This window comes from Corvus hawaiiensis, chromosome Z, assembly GCF_020740725.1.
Source record: "Corvus hawaiiensis isolate bCorHaw1 chromosome Z, bCorHaw1.pri.cur, whole genome shotgun sequence".
Lineage (NCBI taxonomy): Eukaryota > Metazoa > Chordata > Aves > Passeriformes > Corvidae > Corvus > Corvus hawaiiensis.
In genome coordinates this window covers 29,322,604-29,339,911 of record NC_063255.1, presented here as the reverse complement: position 1 = coordinate 29,339,911, position 17,308 = coordinate 29,322,604, and the positions used below count along the sequence as shown (strand labels likewise).

Below are 17,308 nucleotides of genomic sequence, written 5' to 3'. Positions count from 1 at the left end.
GAGTGCTTGTGGGTTTGGCTGCAGTGTGGAAATGGAGAAGTAATTCCTGGGAAACTGATGTAAATATTTGCCTGTGTTCCTTGGCAATTTCTCACAAAAACAGTTTCTGTGAAAGAGATCTTTCTGGCCAGACTGTGGCTAAGGCTAGCCATGAGCTCCCCAGTGCTCTCCAGGGAAAGGTGGGCTTGTTTCCAGCTGAGACCAACTACCAGCCTCTGGGCCCAGGCTGGCACAGTGGGCAGGACAGCCCCAAGCCCCTGCAGTTGCTTGTGGGTGTGCTCTGTATTGACAGAGAGCTCTGGAAGAGGGCAGCCGCCTCTGCCTGCTTTGTCCCTTCACAACTGCTTCCAAGGGCTTTGGGAACAATGCAGGACCATCAACACACGGAAGTTGCCAGCAAAGTGGGGTACTGCAGCAGGCTTGGGTGGTCCCTGTAGCATCTTCTGTTGACTCTCGAACTCTGAAATGTTGCACAGGAATCATGGGTGTTACCTTCTCACGCTTCCAAGTTTGACATCTACTGTGGGGATTTGTTAATCCATTGCTTTTCATATTTCACATGTTCCCCCTGTTCCCTCCCTAGCCCTGGCCACTCCCTCGGTTTCTCCGTATTTGCTCCTGTACCCCAACCCCACCCAGGGACCGCCCCTGGGCCCCTGACAAAACCACCCCGCACTCAGACCACGCTGTCTCTCTACCTCTGAACATCGCAGGGATGAGATGTGATTAAAGCCATCTCAAACCCTCATGAGAAACCCTTCTCTACCTTCTTTACCACCACTGCGTTGTAACGCTGCTGGCTGCCAGAGCCAGATCGCAGAGCCGTCCGAAATGGACTCCGGGATGCGACTGATCACACGGCCCTAGGAAACCCTCGCTGAGCTTTCAGGCCACAGCAGCCTGCTAGGCAGAGTCCAGCAGTTACAACAATCTACAGGCAGAAAAATAGTCTGAGAGCAACCTTCCACTTCCTCCTGCAAAAGGGAGGAGTATTCTGTGAGCAGAATACTAATGCCCTCAGAGTATTGAGCTATTCCTCCTCTCTACTGCCTGTGTGGGTGAGGAGTGCTCAGTGGCTGGGAGAAACTGTGTGGAAATTTTGTCCCTTGCTGAAACCATGAGCTGAGAAGTGTCAGCAGGATTTCACCATTCTCCCCACTAGTTACCAAGGCTTCCCTGGATCAGATCAGCATGTGGCTGGTAAAGGATCCCATGACTCTTGCTGTGAGACCATATTTGATCTAGCAGAGCTTTTTCCTCCTTATACTCCACCTGCCTGCCAAGAGCCAGGATGGGAGAGCAGAGGTTTCTTACATTTATGCCACATGTTTACCCTACACTTTCTGTTCTGCAGCCGACAGGGGAAAAAAAGAGCCAAAAACCCACAACAAAAAAGAAGCTGTTGTTAGAAGGAAGAAAAATTCTAAGCTGGAGTTTGCTAAACCTTTTCACCCTCTTGGAAGGAGTCTGAAGTGGGTGTGCTTGTACTTTGTTCTTGCTTTCTGTCTTAGCACAGCAGTGTTGATGCTGGATCTGTTCTTATTTGACTACATCCCATGTGCATGTCTATATACTCAGGGACAATGCACTCACATGAGACCTCTGTCTACCCAAGGCAGCAACCCCACTCCTGAAGCCCATTTTCCTTTTCTATCCACTGCTCTAAATATAACTACCAGCAATGCAGATGAGTGCACAAAGATCTCTGTAGAGTCAGAGGTGACTGACTTCCCAAGTCTGCACTAGATCTTGCAGTGATGAGCTAAGTGTGGGAAATAAGGGATTTGGGTTAAGTCCAAAGGCTGGACCGGTGGACTTCTTCTTGACTACTTTCCTGCCTTTCACATGCATGAAATTATTTCCAAGAATTCTTGCTCCTTGATTTTTCCAAGGATGGAGGTATTGCTTATCATAATTTTTGTAATTACTATACAAGGACAGAGGTACTACTGCTGTTTCACATATCTTTCTCCTCGCCCTCCCTAAAGGTGGGCATCATTATTAGGTTTTTCATTCAGCCTTTTCCCAGTTGCCATGATATTCCACCATGCCTGATAGCAGCTTCATTGACATGAACTGATAACTCGTCTGGGTTAGTCATTCTCTAAGCAGTCCTTAAACCCCACATTTGGTCTTCCCACCTACTTCCAAAACCAAGCTGGTGAATACAGAGATCTGGGAGCAGGCTTTGCCTCTGAAGATGCTACAAAAATCCATTGATCACTGTATTTTTTTCCATATTGTCCAGTACCACAGTGTTTTCTCTATCTGTCAGTGGATGTGCATTTTCCCCAATTTCTAGAAAGCCTGTAGGGTCCTGTTGTACTACCTTTGATGATGCTTTCTAGTCTGAGTTGTAGGTGGAACTTGGGCATGCTCAATACCACCTCTAACTACACAAGCAAGCAATGTTTACTACGTTCTTTTGTTTTCTATTTTATTTCCCATTCTTACATGCTGCTTTTTTGTTGTTGGTGGTGTTTTTGGGGGGGGTTGGTGGGTTTGTTTTCTTTTCTTTTGTTTTGCTACAAAAAGTGCCCTTTTTAGTCAAGCAGGACTTCTAGTTAAATTCCCAATCTTCCTAGAGGGGAAGGCTTGGGATATTCAGGATGAACACTGTGAAAAACCCCTTCCCAAGGAGGGTGATGTAGCCCTGGGACAGCATACCGATGTCCTGGGGGTCTTGACACCTTGGGAGGTTTCAAGGGTTGATCAGTGGTTCCCAGGCTGTGTGACTGACACAGCAATAAACCAGCCCCTCAGGAGCTCCAAGCCAGAGCCAGTGGAGCAGCAGGACTGCAGTCCCTGTGTGAAGGGACACTGCTGCACCAGGGTCATGGACAATGCCAACAAGCCTGGAGAAGCCTGCAGGGTACTTCCAGGGAAAGAGCAGGGAGTCAGTCACACGGTTGCCTGTGCTTTCCAAACCTTCTTTACACTGCATTTTAATAACCAGAACTTGGCATGGTGTTTACACTGTGACCATCTGCCATGCTGCAAGAGAGAAAGGGAGGAGCTGTGAAGCTTTCCAAGGTTGTGTCCAACTCATCCAGAGCTGGCAGACAGATGCTAAGCCCATGTCTAAGAGCATGTGGAGGTGCTGCTGACTGTTGGCACATAAGACATCACATTAAGAGCTCACTGACCGTTTGTTTTTTTTTTAATCTTCCAACTTTCTAAGCCCCATCCAACCTGACAACAACTTAGTCAAAAAATGCAAAACATTGGTAGATTCATATGTGAAGAAGAGGCTGAAAAGTCATCCCTCCAGCAGCACCCGACCCAGCAAATGCCTGTTTTCTTTTACCAAACCACAATCTGGAAAGAAACAAAACTCAAAAAAACAAAAAACAAAAAACAAAAAACAAAACAAAACAAAAAAAACCAAACAAAACCAAAAACAAAACAAAAACCACCACCACCACCAACAACAAAAACTAAAGAAAAACCAACAAAAAACCAAGAAGGCATAGCCACCATTTCTCTTTCCCATGGGATCTAGTGACCCCTTTAAGGGTAATGTGCTGACAAGTCTTCACAGGGAAGAGCAGCACTGATGAAGACTGATGAAGGGGCTCTGGGATCTGAGGTCACAACACTCCAGAGCAGCATGTGTTCCAGCATTGTGGGAGAAGATGTCTCTGCAGTGTAATTGTTCTCCCCACTTCCAGAAATACTGTCAAAGATACATAGGCCCAAGGAAGAGTGAGATGTGCTGGAGACGAGACCAGGACTGGAGAAAATCTGCATTGAAGGGAAAAGAGATTATTCTTCTGGTCATGGTCCAAATTTCTTTGTCTTTCTGCCTGTAGTATGACCAGGGCTGATGTGTTCTTACAGAGGAGGCAGTGCTATGGTCAGCCCTGGCACTGGGGTCTTTATGAATTTAATGCATTCACTCACTAATCAGCAGTGCCTGGGGATGTGCTTGACCTAAGGAAGAGCAAAGGCTGTGTAAGGAGATCAATGGCACAGGTGAGTGGGATGTCAAGTGGTGGTGAAACAAGTCCACAGACACAGCCTCAGAATGTCACAGAAGCATAGAATGGGTGGGGTTGAAAGGGACCTTTAAAGACCTTCCAACTTCCCTGCCATGGGCAGGGACACCTTCCCCTAGACCAGATTGCTCAAAGCTCCATCCAACTTGACTGTGAACACTTCCAGGACTGGGGCATCCATGTGTCTCCAGGTTTTAGAGGCATCATGTGAAACAGTGTCAAACTCTTTGTAACAAGTTCAGGTAGATGATATCTGGTGCTCTGCAGAATAACCAAGTTTTGCTCATTGCGGGTGGAAAACACTGACTTTCTGCCTGTGTTTCTAAAACTTGCTTTCTCACCCCACTGCTAGAAATTTGCCTCACATATTTACCAGGCCTGGGTGGTTTTCCAAACTTTGGTCTAAGTAGGAGTTTTACAAGGGAGCATGAAGCTAAGGGGACGAGTTGGATGTCTCTGAAGCAATAGGAGGAGGAAGACTACAGCTTCCACTTCAACTGGGCAAATCCCTGAGTGATGATAGAGTGTGAATTCAGATTTACACTAGCTTTGAGTAAAGGGATCGAGCAAGACCCCTCAAGAGATCCTTCCCTGCCATAATCATTCTAAACCACCATCATACCCTTAGAAAACACAATTACAGAGGCAGCAATTGACTGTGTTTTGGTGACCTCTAACTTGCATGAACATCGTGGTACTCAGCAAGAATCCTGTAGAAACAAGGCCTCAGCACACCTTGTTGATGTAACAAGGATTGCCCAGACAACATAGAGAACAGGAGTGGAAAGTGGGATTTCTCAGAGAGATCTACTTAGCTGTCCTTGAAGTTGTGATCTCACTGCAGTGAGAGTTTCTGGTGGACAAGATGCCATCTGATTGCAGAGGTGGTGACGGCCTTTAACATGTAAAGGGCTGCTGACTATCACAGTCAATGTTGGCTACTGCAAGCAGCAGGGCTGTGACTGGCTGATGTGGGTCTCTGCCTGAGAGTCTGGTCTCTGCAAAATTGCTGCTTTTTAAATCAGCATGTCTAAACCACTGCCACTGGCCCACCTTTGAAGCATTTTGCTAGGAAGTGCTCTGTCCTACGTGCACTAATTATAATACTGCCCAAAATCATGATTAGACACATTGACACATACATACTAAAGCTTCATTGAGAACTGGAGCATTAGATGGGCTCAAAAAGCCATGCTCAGACACACTCATGGCACCATGCACCCGCTACTACCAGCTCAAAAGCATTTTGCAACCAGGGAGATGATGAGAATATCCATCCTTAGAGATGTTCAAATGCCATCTGGACATGTCCTGGGTGACTGGCTCTGTGTGGCCTTGCTTGAGCAGAGGGCTCGGACCAGATGACCTCCAAACTTCCCTTCCAACCTCAGCTGCATGTGGTCCCCAGAAGAGCAGAGCTGTGTGGAGCAGAGGTGCCCACAGCTGTGGCACAGAACCCCCCAGAATCACACCACATTCAGCATCCTGGCACTTCTTCAAGGTGTCTGAGTTTCTAGACAGCTCTTCGCCCTTGTCCTCCACCCCCTTTCCTGCGCAGCACTGGCAGGTGTTGCTTTCCCACATCACAGCAGGTGCCTGACCCTGTTGCTCAGATGTGTTTCTCATTGCTCAGCTGCCGCTGCTTTTCTTTGGAACACTAAACACAGGCTCTTGCCCAGCTTTTGAGGCTGCACACCTAACCTGCTGCCAGTGAATTATTTTTAGTCCTGGAGCCTCTGCTTCTGGCCTGTTCCAAAACTCTCAAGGCCCCTGCTGCTATCGTGCTTACATCACACATTAATAACAAGAGACACCTGGCACCAGAGGCCAGTTCACACACCAGGCACTCATAAGGAGCTGGCAACATGTATAACAGGCCACAACAGGGTCTTGGTATAATGAGCATACACTGTTTTAGTGTAAAGGCTGGGACTGTTACCAGCAGCAGCAATGTCCTTCCTCGTGGAGCCTCAGGTGACAGCAGCAGATGGCAAAAAGCAAATCAGAAATCTCAGAGCAAAAGCTCATCTTGCAACAACACAGCAAAGCTCACTGTGGGACTCTATGGGAAGAGGGCATATTTATTTTGAAACTAAGCCAGTTTCTCCTTTTTCACAAGGATATTCAAGACGAGAGCATCTGAGCGGTCTGTCCAGGATGCAAGCACCAAAATGCAAGCAGCCTGTCCAAGGACACTGAATGGTGATGCAGAATAAAAGGGACACTCACTACTGAGGGCTTATGATGGCTCCTGTGTTGTTACCTCAGGAAATGTGTGCTGCTTTTGAGTCTTGACTTTTGGTATCTGTTAGGAGCTGATGGTGATTGTGGTCTCTTGTGTCTCCATTTTCTTCATCTCTGCTCCTATTCTGGGAACCATTAAGAAATACTTGCTGCTCTTTGTCTCCTTATCAGGATGCTTCATGTCTCGTCTTCCAAACACTATTTTTAATGGCTTCAGTATATCCTCTTTTAGGCTGTCACATATTTGAGAGCATCCCTGTTTTGGAGTGGTCTGGAAAGCAGCTGGAACTCGTAGACAGCTAATGCAGATGCCATCCATGACTGCCCACCCTATGGCTGCTCCTGCCACTTGTTCCTGCAGGTGCTCCTGCACCCACATACTCTCCATTCACACCAGTCAACGTTTTCCTTGAAGAATAAAGAAAACCAGCATAGGATTTCCATGAAGATAAAAGAAGTAAGGGCAAGAGAACAGTTTGCCCCTTATACAAATGTCAATACTCAGGATCAACAAAGAGGCTGAAGATTGCTACCACAGTCACCCATGAGGCACAGTACTGTCAAATAAACTTGTTTTCTTCTATTTTTCTTCCTTAAAACAAATACACAAACCCCCCCAACAAAACAAAACAACCAACACGAATAAAAAGCAAGCAGCACAGGATTACTGCTTCAATCCTATAAAGGGAACGGTGTTTCTGTTATATAACCGGATTTCCTCAAAGCATTTTTTTCACTTAATATCACATGATGCTTCGGTAAGACCCATGTCTTATACAAAAGAAACAGGAGTTTAAAAATGGTCTGGTGACCTTTCAAAAAGTAGCTGTTACAAAACCTTTAAGAAGTTTGCAGATGGCAGAAACATAGTGGCATGGCAAATAATGTCTCTGTGTTCCGGGAGGCTCTGGATTGAACCAAATCATTACAGTTTGTGAAATAAACTTTAATAAATTACAGAAATGTAACCCGGAGACAAATAACGTCAAATGTGAGATCTGCCTTGGAAAGCAGTGTTGCCGAGAGATTGAAGTGTATCTGTGGGTAACACCATGAGCTCTTTGTGCTGCAGTTAATAAGGATAATGCAACCTCCAGCTGTAAGAGTGGGTAACAGCATTAGAAACAGACAGCTTTTGCTTCTGTGCACAGCCCTGGTAGGAAAAGCAGTTGGTTGCTGTCTGTATTTCCAGAGGAACAAGGGCACATGCATATTCAAAGAACTGCAGAAATGAGCAAGGAGCGCTACAAAAGTTCACCTTATGCTGCACGTGCAAGAGGGAAAGAGTGTCTCCAACCCCTGTTCAGAGGTGCAGCGCAGCAAAAGGGAGAAGGCTGTAACAGTCCCCTCTAGCCTTAGGTCAATAAAGTCTCTGCTGTGCTCCTCCCTCACACGGGGTATGTCTCTGGGGAGCAGGCATTGACAACTCTTCAGGAAACTTCTGTGTCTCTTATGTTGCAGCAAGACTATAAACCAGGGCTCAGGCTACAGAGCTGGACACTAGGAGGAGTCAGGAAGAATGACCTCTGGCCAACTGCATTTTGTATTTTAGATTCTTACCAATGTTTTGTCAGAGATGAAAGTGCTGAGCAAGTTTGAAAAGCAGTGAGTTAAAATGACCAGTGTGAGCAGTATGCTTGAATGGCACAGGATGGACAAGCAAAGCTGAGCATACCTATGAGCCGAGATAGAACTGCAGATCTGAAGCCATTCCTTTGGGCGGATAATTTCACTTCAAAGGGCTGAAATTATTAATTCCTAATGTTGTCTCAATACTCAAGGCATTTCCTTAGTTTCTGTGTGTAGAGTATGAGCCCCATCACTTGAGTGTGTTGGGGAAAGCCAGGTGAATGCCATGCATCTGCCTGCCTGAGCACTATCTGTCCATCTTCCCTTCTGCAGGTTGTCCAGCCAGTTAACCTTTTTTTTTAACATAATTTATTTTCCAAGCTACAGATATGCACAGTCCTGGGATATCAACCTTGGCTCTGACAAATCCCTTGCCACCTGTCAGTGAGAGAACAGCCCCTCTGCAAGTGTCAGGTGCAAAAGCCCCAGTGTGGGGTCAGCAAAAGTGGATGCAAACATTTGGTTTTAGCAAACAAATTCTTCCTGAACTCCAAGCCAAGATCAATGCAGCTTTTTCTCTGTCCCTGGGAGGAGGAGACAAGACCTTGGAGCCCAGATGTTTTATAGCAGACCACTTATACAAAGCCTTCAGTAGTCTGCCAGAGGAGTGCCACGTGGCCAGATAGATGTTAAGCAGAGCTGGTCCCTGAGGGGATTGGTGGTGAGACGGAGAATCTTGGCAGCTGAGAGCAACATAGCCCAGGACCGGGAGAAAAGCAGATAAGCCCCCAAAATCCCTGCAAGAGTGCAGTACAACTACTTGGCTTTCCACAGAAATGCGTGAAACCTGCACGTGCTCTTAGTGAAAGAGCCTTGTGACCAAAAAGCCAGAGGAAGCCCAGTGGATGGCTCCAAAGGAGAGGAGCTCAGCTAGCTCATTTGCAGAGGGGAATGAGAACAGATGCCCCTCTACTGCCCTGACCCCTCTAAGCTGTATTTCATCTTCCCTTGCATCTGCCTCAGAGCTGCCTCCCCAGCCCCACCAGCAAAGCTGATGTTACGGCAGCACTATGTCACCTGGGGCAGAGGGAGATGGGCTGAAGTCTCATCCTAAACAAGCCAGGAGCCACAGGAACTTGCACAGTTGTCAAATCAACCAACTTCTCCTTATCTCTGTTGTGATTATTTCCTCCCCCTGCTGCATTCCTTGAATAGCAATACTTGTTCTGGAAATTCCTCTCCCCAACAGTTTCTGGCTGGAAATCTTGGAGGATGCAGGAGCAGCCTGGTGTCAGAAGTCGCACTTACCCTGGATCTGTGTGACAGGCTAACCTGCCCATGTGGACCCACAGGGGTGTCTGGGGGAAGCAATACCACAGTCTGGCAGCTGCTGAGGATGTCGGTTTTGTTTTTGTTGTCTCATAACTTACAGCCCCTCTATGATTGAGCACCTTGCTGCGCAGCAGTGGTGGCACAGCAAAGCAGCTCACTCCTTCCAACCCTGCTGCTCCAACTCCAAGCCTCTGCCTTGGCTTCAGGACTGTGCAAACCAAAGGAGAAACTACCTCCTAAGTACTGCAGCTCAGCAGAAGGGATCTGGCAGTACTGCTGCCAAGCCCTTTGGCATGTTTTGCTCTCTCTGGTGGCCACCATATGGTATTTCATGTTTTGCCCACTAAAATATTCATATCTGTACTGGTTGAGAGGAGACATGCAGTTACAGGTGAGTCTGTGAGCATGGGTGTTTTGGAAAACAGACAAGGGGGGGATCCTGGCCTGTGTTTGAATATGCTGGCAGGAAGACTAGTCTTTGGGCTGAAAACTGCATTCTCGGAAGTCAAATATCAAGGGAGGGAAAGGAGCTGTGGCATAGTTGTATGCTTTTCAGCCCCGGACAGCTGCTTGGTGTCCGGGTCCCCTCAAGAGACAGTTGCAAGCCAAGTACACAGGGAACATCCTGACCCAAATAGGACTCAATAGGGAAAGGGGTTTTGGCACTGAATTGGGCAGATGTGCTCTTAACCTTAGCCTGATGCCAGCAATAGCTTGCATGACTAGAAAGCAGATCAGTTTCACAGATCAGGGGCTTGTCTGACATGTTTCTGGGGAGCAGAAGACCCAAAATGTGCTGAGGCACAGGACAGAGCCATGCTGCAGCACATACAGAACTCATCCCCACCTCTGAGACCCTGGACAGACTGAAGGAGGGACACCCAGGTCCGTCACTATGCACACACAATGAACGCACACCTCATGCCAGCAAAGACCATGCAGATGTCTACAGGCCAGACTGCCTGGGGGCACTGCTGTCAGGACCCCCAAAGTCCGCCTGCTACAAAGCTGTACTGCTACCAGCAGACTGTGGACTTCTGCTTCAGCCAGAAACAGGCACTTCATCCACATGGAAGATCCCTAAAGTAAGAGAGCAAGTCCTTTGAACTGCGAACTGACCCAAATGGGTGAGCAAAAAGAGATGGGAAACAGCCTGCAGAGCACCCAGAAAGCCAGACAGCATGGAATTGGATGAGAAGCTGAAAACCTTTGGCCATACCTACACTCTCTCTCACCTGCCCAAACACTGCGTTGTGCTGTGGGTCCACACTGCGTATGGAACATCTCTGTGTATCTTACCCTGGGCCTACTGTACCTGGTAAAACATCATCCTGAGGATCCTGTGTGTCTCTGTTCATACAGGTGGTTCTGCAAGGTCCTTGTGCATAAGAAGGCAGCGGAGACATCTTGCACTGGAACACAGGACAAAGAATAAGGCTGCTGGGCTAGGGATGTACCCTGGCTCCAGGCAAATCTGGGTAGTTTTGGAGGTGAAAACCCCATTACAGGAGTGTCAGTCCTGTGCGTCAGTGTGTACAGACAGACAAGGCAGGGGTTTGGGGATGGACATGAGCCCTGAGGGATGGACATGGGACAGGTTTTTCCACACTGTGCTTAATTTGAGCTGGTTCCTGCTAGCAATGCTGTGATGCATCCAGAGGCAGCAAATGACCTTTCTCAGAGGAGTTTCATGTTTCAAGCACAGCTTGCTTCCCAGCACACCAGTATTTACGAAGCGCTTACTGGTCTCAAAATAGAGCACATAGAGAAACACTGGGGGCTTTCCCACATCCTTATAGTGCCATTTGACACTGGTTGTGCTGTACAGGGGGACACAGTGAGCTGGTAATTTGAATCTGTTCCCCCATTCATCGGAAGAATGCCCCATCAGAAGAAAACATGTTCTGCTGCACAGGTAAGACTGACCTTTATTTTGAATGCCAGAAAGGTTGATAGTGCTCAAATGACTAGTTATGTCTTTTCTCAGACCAGGGAGGGGGAGTTACCTCTCCATTTCTAATTGGATTGGTTTTGGCCATCCTAGCAGAGATACCGAATCTCTTCTCACTGTGTTTGCTCTCAAATTGCAGCTGCAAAGACAAACACAGTTATCTCTGTGCCTAAGGGAGAACGATGCTTCAGCTCTCCTGCCAGCCAGGAAGTTTGAGCCAGTGTGTATCTGGACAGAGCATTTTGCACACTTGCACAGCCCCAGCCAGAACATGGCAAGAGCGCAAGCAGATATGCTTGGAAGAAGCTGAAAGGAGCTTCATGCTAAGGAGAGCACTCATCCTTCAGGTGGGCATGGGCAACCCCCATTCTTCAAAAGGGATCCCCACATTTAACTGTGAGAAAAACTGATTTGATCCTCTCTTTGATATATTTCCTGCCCTCAGGGTAGCTCAGACCTTATACACACTACCCTTTCCTACCCCAGTGTTGTGTTTTCATGTGCCATACCTGGAACAAATCTCCCAGCCACGGCAGCAGGCAGGTGCTGACTCAGGCCTGCAGGCTGCTATGGAAACCATAGTCATCATGCCTGAAATGTCATCATACTCCCTTTGCAAACCCTTAAAACCCAGGGTAAAAGTCAGCTGTGGGCCAAACCCCTGACTGGAAGGCACAACTCCAACCCACTAGCAGCAGCTGAAACTGCAGAGAGAGACTCACCCTGGCACTGCTGCCTGTGGGAAAGTGAGAAAGCCCTATCCTTGCCACTGTCTCTCCCACCAGCCCTCTGTTGGCAGGCACAGTAAGAGGGCAGACGAGGCTGGTCTCAGCTTCAAGAAGGGCTTTTTCTGTTTCAGCTCCAGCCCCACCACAGGCTCCAGTACTGAGTTTCTTTGCTACTTCCTCACTCAGTCTGAGTCACAGATGCCTCCCCGCCCCAAGACTCCTTCCTAGTGGGCACACAGTGCTTTGTGGCCTTACGTCTCACTGCTGTCCCTGTATGCCCAGGGAACCCCAACATAAAAAGGACACGGACCTGTTGAACTGACTCCAGAGCAGGCCACCAAGATGATCAGAGGGACGCCTCTGCTATGGAGAGTCCAAGTGAGTTGGAGTGTTCTGCCTGAAGAGGAGAAGGTTCTGAGGTGACCTTGTAGCAGCCTTCCAGTACCTAAAGGGGCTACGAGAGAGCTGGAGAGGGACTTTTACAAGAGCACACAGTGATAGATGAAGGGGAAATGGCTTTGAACTGAAAGAGGGCAGGTTCAGATTAGGTATTAGGAAGAATTTATTTACTGTGAGGGTGGTGAGGTACTGGAACACGTTGCCCAGAGAGGCTGTGGATGCCCCAGTTCTGGAAGTGTTCAGGGTCAGATTGGATGGAGCTCTGAGCAACCGGGTCTAGGGGAAGATGTTCCTGCCTAGGCGGGGCTGGGATGGGGGGAGGGGCGGCTGGACTGATTGTTAAGTTCGCTTCCAACCTAAACCATTCCATGATGCTGTGATGCCCCACCGTTAAGTCGCTCGTGCTACTTTAACACTGCAAAGATGCAGGGCTAACAGTCCTTCAAGTGACTGTTGTCTGGTGGCTGCTGAAGGTACCAGCCACAGCAAACCTACCTGGAGATGGGGGTCTCATGATTTAGCCTATTTAGATATATTTGCCTTCCCCAGAGAGACAAAAGAGGGACAACAGCTGTTGTCAGATGACATAACGTTTCACCGTTTGGGTATGTGACCCAGAAAGATAATTAGTTCACAGCGGCTGCAAAAGTCCAGCCTGCAGGTGGACTATTAACACCTGATTGATTTGGCTGCCTCTGGCAAGGGGCCCGTGAATCATCTGAAAATGTGAGGGTGCAGGGAGAAAGAAAAGGCCACATAAACATCACTTCAGGAATTGAGGCTGTGAAAAAGTAACCTGGGCACTTCCCAATACAATTAACCTCAGGTGCAGCCTTTAGGGAAGACTGAACGCATGCCGCCCCTGCCCTCACTCTCGCTGCTTCCCGATGCCTTCTGGCGGTGCTGCGTCCTGCCTGAAAACACAGGAGATAGGCAGAGGCGACTCTGGGTGAAGCCCCACGCGCGTTTTTCTGCTCCGTTTCCAGAATGACGGTAGGAGGAGAGTGGTCTGGCCCCAGGAGGGTCTGGCCCTTCACTTTGGGGCGTCTCCCGCTGCTGTGACCCAAGCTGAGCCATCCCCGGGCAGCACTCTCCACCCCTGTACCGCACCACAGGGCCAGCTCATGCACCAGACCTACGTGGGGACAGAGACCCAACCCAGCCCCTCCACCCATCCCTGAGACCTGCGTAGCTACCATGCAATGTCTCTCTGCACCAGCATTTCTTCCTGCCACATCTCCTCAGTTCCAGCCATGCCCATGGGCAAACCGCTCTACCCCAGCTCACCACAGCTTCATTCCTCTTGGGAAGCTGACTCCTCCCGGGTCTACTCCTTCTTAGGTCTCAGTCCTAGGAATCCTGACCCAAGGATGCCCAACCCGTTGGACATCTTGAGGGTAATTTATTACCCATGCTGATTATGCATTCCTGGTTGACTAATATCCCCCAAACCAAACACCCATCTGTCTTCACATTCAAACATAGAAATGTTTCTCAGACCTGGTGTTAATAAATGTTACTGATTTGCATTTGGGAGAACAAGAGGAAGACTGAAGAAGAGAAAAGGGGAGCTGGTTCTTCTATAAGCAAATCTTTCTGTCATAAAATGCCTAGTTAGCTCTTGAGTCCTCTTGTATCTGTGTGCAGAGAGGAGACAGATGTTGCTGATGCTCTGCTGTATTAGGTTTTGGTCCAAAATTTGTGCCTGAACCTGATTAAACTGAAATCTCATAGCTTCTCCGAAGTATTCCATCTATGGTAATGTGAATACACTAGACAAAAGGGTCCAGAGAAGAAAAAGCTTCACCATTGTGGCATTTTTGGGCTAAGAATAATTACCCACAGAAAAAACTACAGAACAAGGCTCTTATTATAATACTGAAGAACCGTATCTTCCATCCCCTCACTGGGCTGACTTGTAAGTGAGAATAAACACAAAAACCGGGACAAAGGGATAAATTTAATTACTATGTTTGGGGGATTTTTGTTGGAAAAATAAAGCATTAAGGAGTTCCTTTGTTAGCAAAGAAACTTCTGCTTCTTTTGTGAGCAGCTTCCATGTGGTTGTTGGTTGCACATGAGTAAGTGATTATCCTGTTTCAGTAACATCCAGGAAACTCTGAAAAAGCCCAAGACATAATGCCATTGCAATGTCTTAACAAATCAAATTTCTAACCCCTGCTGTCAGAGCTACAGTAGTTCTGGGACTACAACAGAAAATAAGGGCAGAGCTATAAAGATCCCCCTTTAGGGGAAATAAGCAACTTCTGCTAGTGTTTAAAGCTGTGGCTGCTGCTGCACAAACAGCTCAGGGCAGAGACTGTTCCAGCCATTTCAGCAAGCCCTGCTTCATGCAACACGAGATGGTATGATAGTAAGAAACCCATCCAGCAGGAACCACAGTGGTATTGGAAAGAGCGACACTGGAAACATGTTGTAGCCAAGGACCCCAGGCCTTCAGAGAAAATGCCACCTAGCAGCAGCAAAACATAAGAACAAGCTGAGGGACAGTAGACAGTGCCAAAAAAGTGCCATTTTGACTTAGAAAAGAACAGGCTGTGTTCTAAGACTCAACCTAAACTTTACATCACCAGCATACTGGAAGTGATGGCCCTGGGAGGAAGCAGAAAGTGCTGCTGGTACCCTGCACCCTGGCACAGCTCTCACAGCTGCCCCATCCAGGTAATGAGTTATTTAGGCCACGCCAGCAGGCTGTGTGTTGTTCATTCCAGTGCCTAACATACAGCAAGACATCTTGCCTGCTGTTTTCTGCTAGCATGCCTGCCTTCAGTCTCCCTGCTTAAACACTTGGGTTTCCACTGGTCTGACTGCCTGTAACCTCAGCAGTTTTGCAGAGGGCTGTTAAAGAATCTCTCTTGAACTTCGCCAGCATCATTATCCATTTTTCCTTACTGTAATGTATCATCTTAAAAAGCTTTTTGGAGTTGCAGCTACACAAGAGTCTCCAACACCCCTCCACTGGGCTGGCTGTGGTCCTCCTTGCACAGCTTAGTAAGCAGTTTGCATTATACACAATGAGAATTACTTTTGGCCCATGTTCCAGCTCTTTTAACAGTTACCTCTAAGTCCTATCCACCAGTCATTTCTCAGCCTGGACCAATGCTCAGGGTTATTCCTCCCTCACCTCTGACACTTCTGCTTGCTGAGCTCTGTAGAAGTCCTGGTGGTCCAGTCCTCCTATTTAGAGCCTCCGGACTGAGGCTCTGCCTTTCACCATGTCAGCCTCTCCCTCATAATGATTATTCCAGCACTGTAAAAAACAGAAAAAGGATATGTAAGGATATATCTGCATATATATGTATGTGTGGTGAGAGACGTAGAACATTCCTGTCTTCTAGAACTTAATCTTTTGTCTGCACACGTGTACTGTTGCACTTCTGGTTTTTTATGGTCCCTGGCAAAGAAATACTTCTACTAAAAGCAATAAATACAAAAATACTCAACAAACAAAAAAAGTACATAACAGGAGCCAAAGTTTTCTTGAGATTCATACCTGTAGATGCCAGTAACCATCTGGGACCTTTACTGGGTCCTCTGCCAACTCCATGGCCTCTGTGTTGGAGCGGTGCTGTGATTTGGCCAACAACCACAAAAGGCCCCAGGTGATCAAAGGAGTGATACTGGATGGCAACCTGCCCTTTTGGTAAAGCTCTTCTAATAGTTAATGAAAAAGGCTCTGTACAACCTTCCCACCCCAACAGTACTCCTACTATGTCAAATTTGTTCTCAAAAAATTCTTGTTTAGAGGAAAATGAACAAAACCTTAGTACACCTGCCATTACAGCAGAATCCTGTGAAAATTTAGGTTGGAAAGGAAGCTCTGGAGATGCCCAGCTCCAAAGCCCTGCTCATAGCAAGGACAGCTTCAAGGACTTGCATAGCCAAGCTGGGAAGTCTCAAAGGTCTCCATCAGGTCTCCTTTCCTTGTAGTGCAAGCATCAGACTCACAGCCAACACCTATTGCAAGGTGTGCCTCCTCAGATACCCTCAGCATAGGCAGGCATTGTGAGTGTGCTTATTGCCACTGTTGCAAGTACAGAAATCCACCACCCACGCTGCCACAACTTGGGTAGGCAAATGTACAGTGCACCAGGGAGGGAGAAGGTCTCCACCCCAGGGGAGTGGTTCATGGACATGGCTGCACAAAGCCACAGCTGCCCCGACCTTATTCTGAGGAGAGAGCTGCTGTATGCCAGGGCAGGAGACCTTCATAATGCCCTGCTGGTGTTCGTGCTGCTGGGCCCCATGCGACCTTACATGTCACGGTGGGCTCAGCTGCAGCCCCCGGCCATTCTGTGCAGGTGACAGCAGGAGGAGTTGTGTGCGCACAGAGGTGCACCGGGGGCTGCCGCAGGTGTTCACCAGGGACATTTCCAGCCCCTGTAACCTCTGAGCTGAGCTGCTTCACATTACTCATCCCTAGTTTGAATGGAGGGGTGTGAACTGGAGACTCCCAGAGGCTCCACCACCACCAGCACTGCTGGGGGTCTGAAAGCAGTCAGGTGAGACAAATTGGTCATAAAAGCAGTGGTGAAGGTGCTTTACTAAGTTACTCAATGAAGCGTAAAACACGGTCTATGATACACAACTGAAATTAAATCACTAGGTATTGCCTACAGCTTCTCACATTGCACAGATAAAAGAAAATCCTGCCTAGGTGCAAATGCCTGCAAAGTTTGTCTTTGTTCTGCGATAGGTGCAAACTGACCCCCCTGGCAGCTGTGTGTTCCCACCTTGGCTTAGAAGGTATTCTGCAGGCAACTGCTTTGTTTTTTTCTGCAGTCAAATAGCTGGCTTTCCTCCCTTTCCCAGGAGGAGCTGGGCTTCCACCACTCGGCTTCGGGTTCTGACTGTGAAAACAGTAGGAGGAGGATGCCAGCAGGTATTTCCAAGACTCTCAGACTTAGACTTCAGCCCCTTGTGAGGTCTATGTGTGTGCTTCCCAGTGACAGGGACAGGATACTCAGGGATCTCCTCCAGCCACCCTGCTGCATGATGATATTACAGGTATTGATTAAAAACCAAACAAACTGAAGAGCGGACAGAACTCCACTACTAAAGAAGTA

General features: G+C 47.9%; 1 long non-coding RNA gene across 1 annotated transcript; it reads left to right on the top strand.

Moving 5' to 3' along the window:
* The first annotated feature begins 11,806 nt into the window (after positions 1 to 11,806).
* Positions 11,807 to 17,308, top strand: LOC125319774. The gene is made up of 3 exons (XR_007200884.1): positions 11,807 to 12,200; positions 14,816 to 14,903; positions 17,055 to 17,308. It is a non-coding gene; the product is annotated as an uncharacterized LOC125319774 (long non-coding RNA).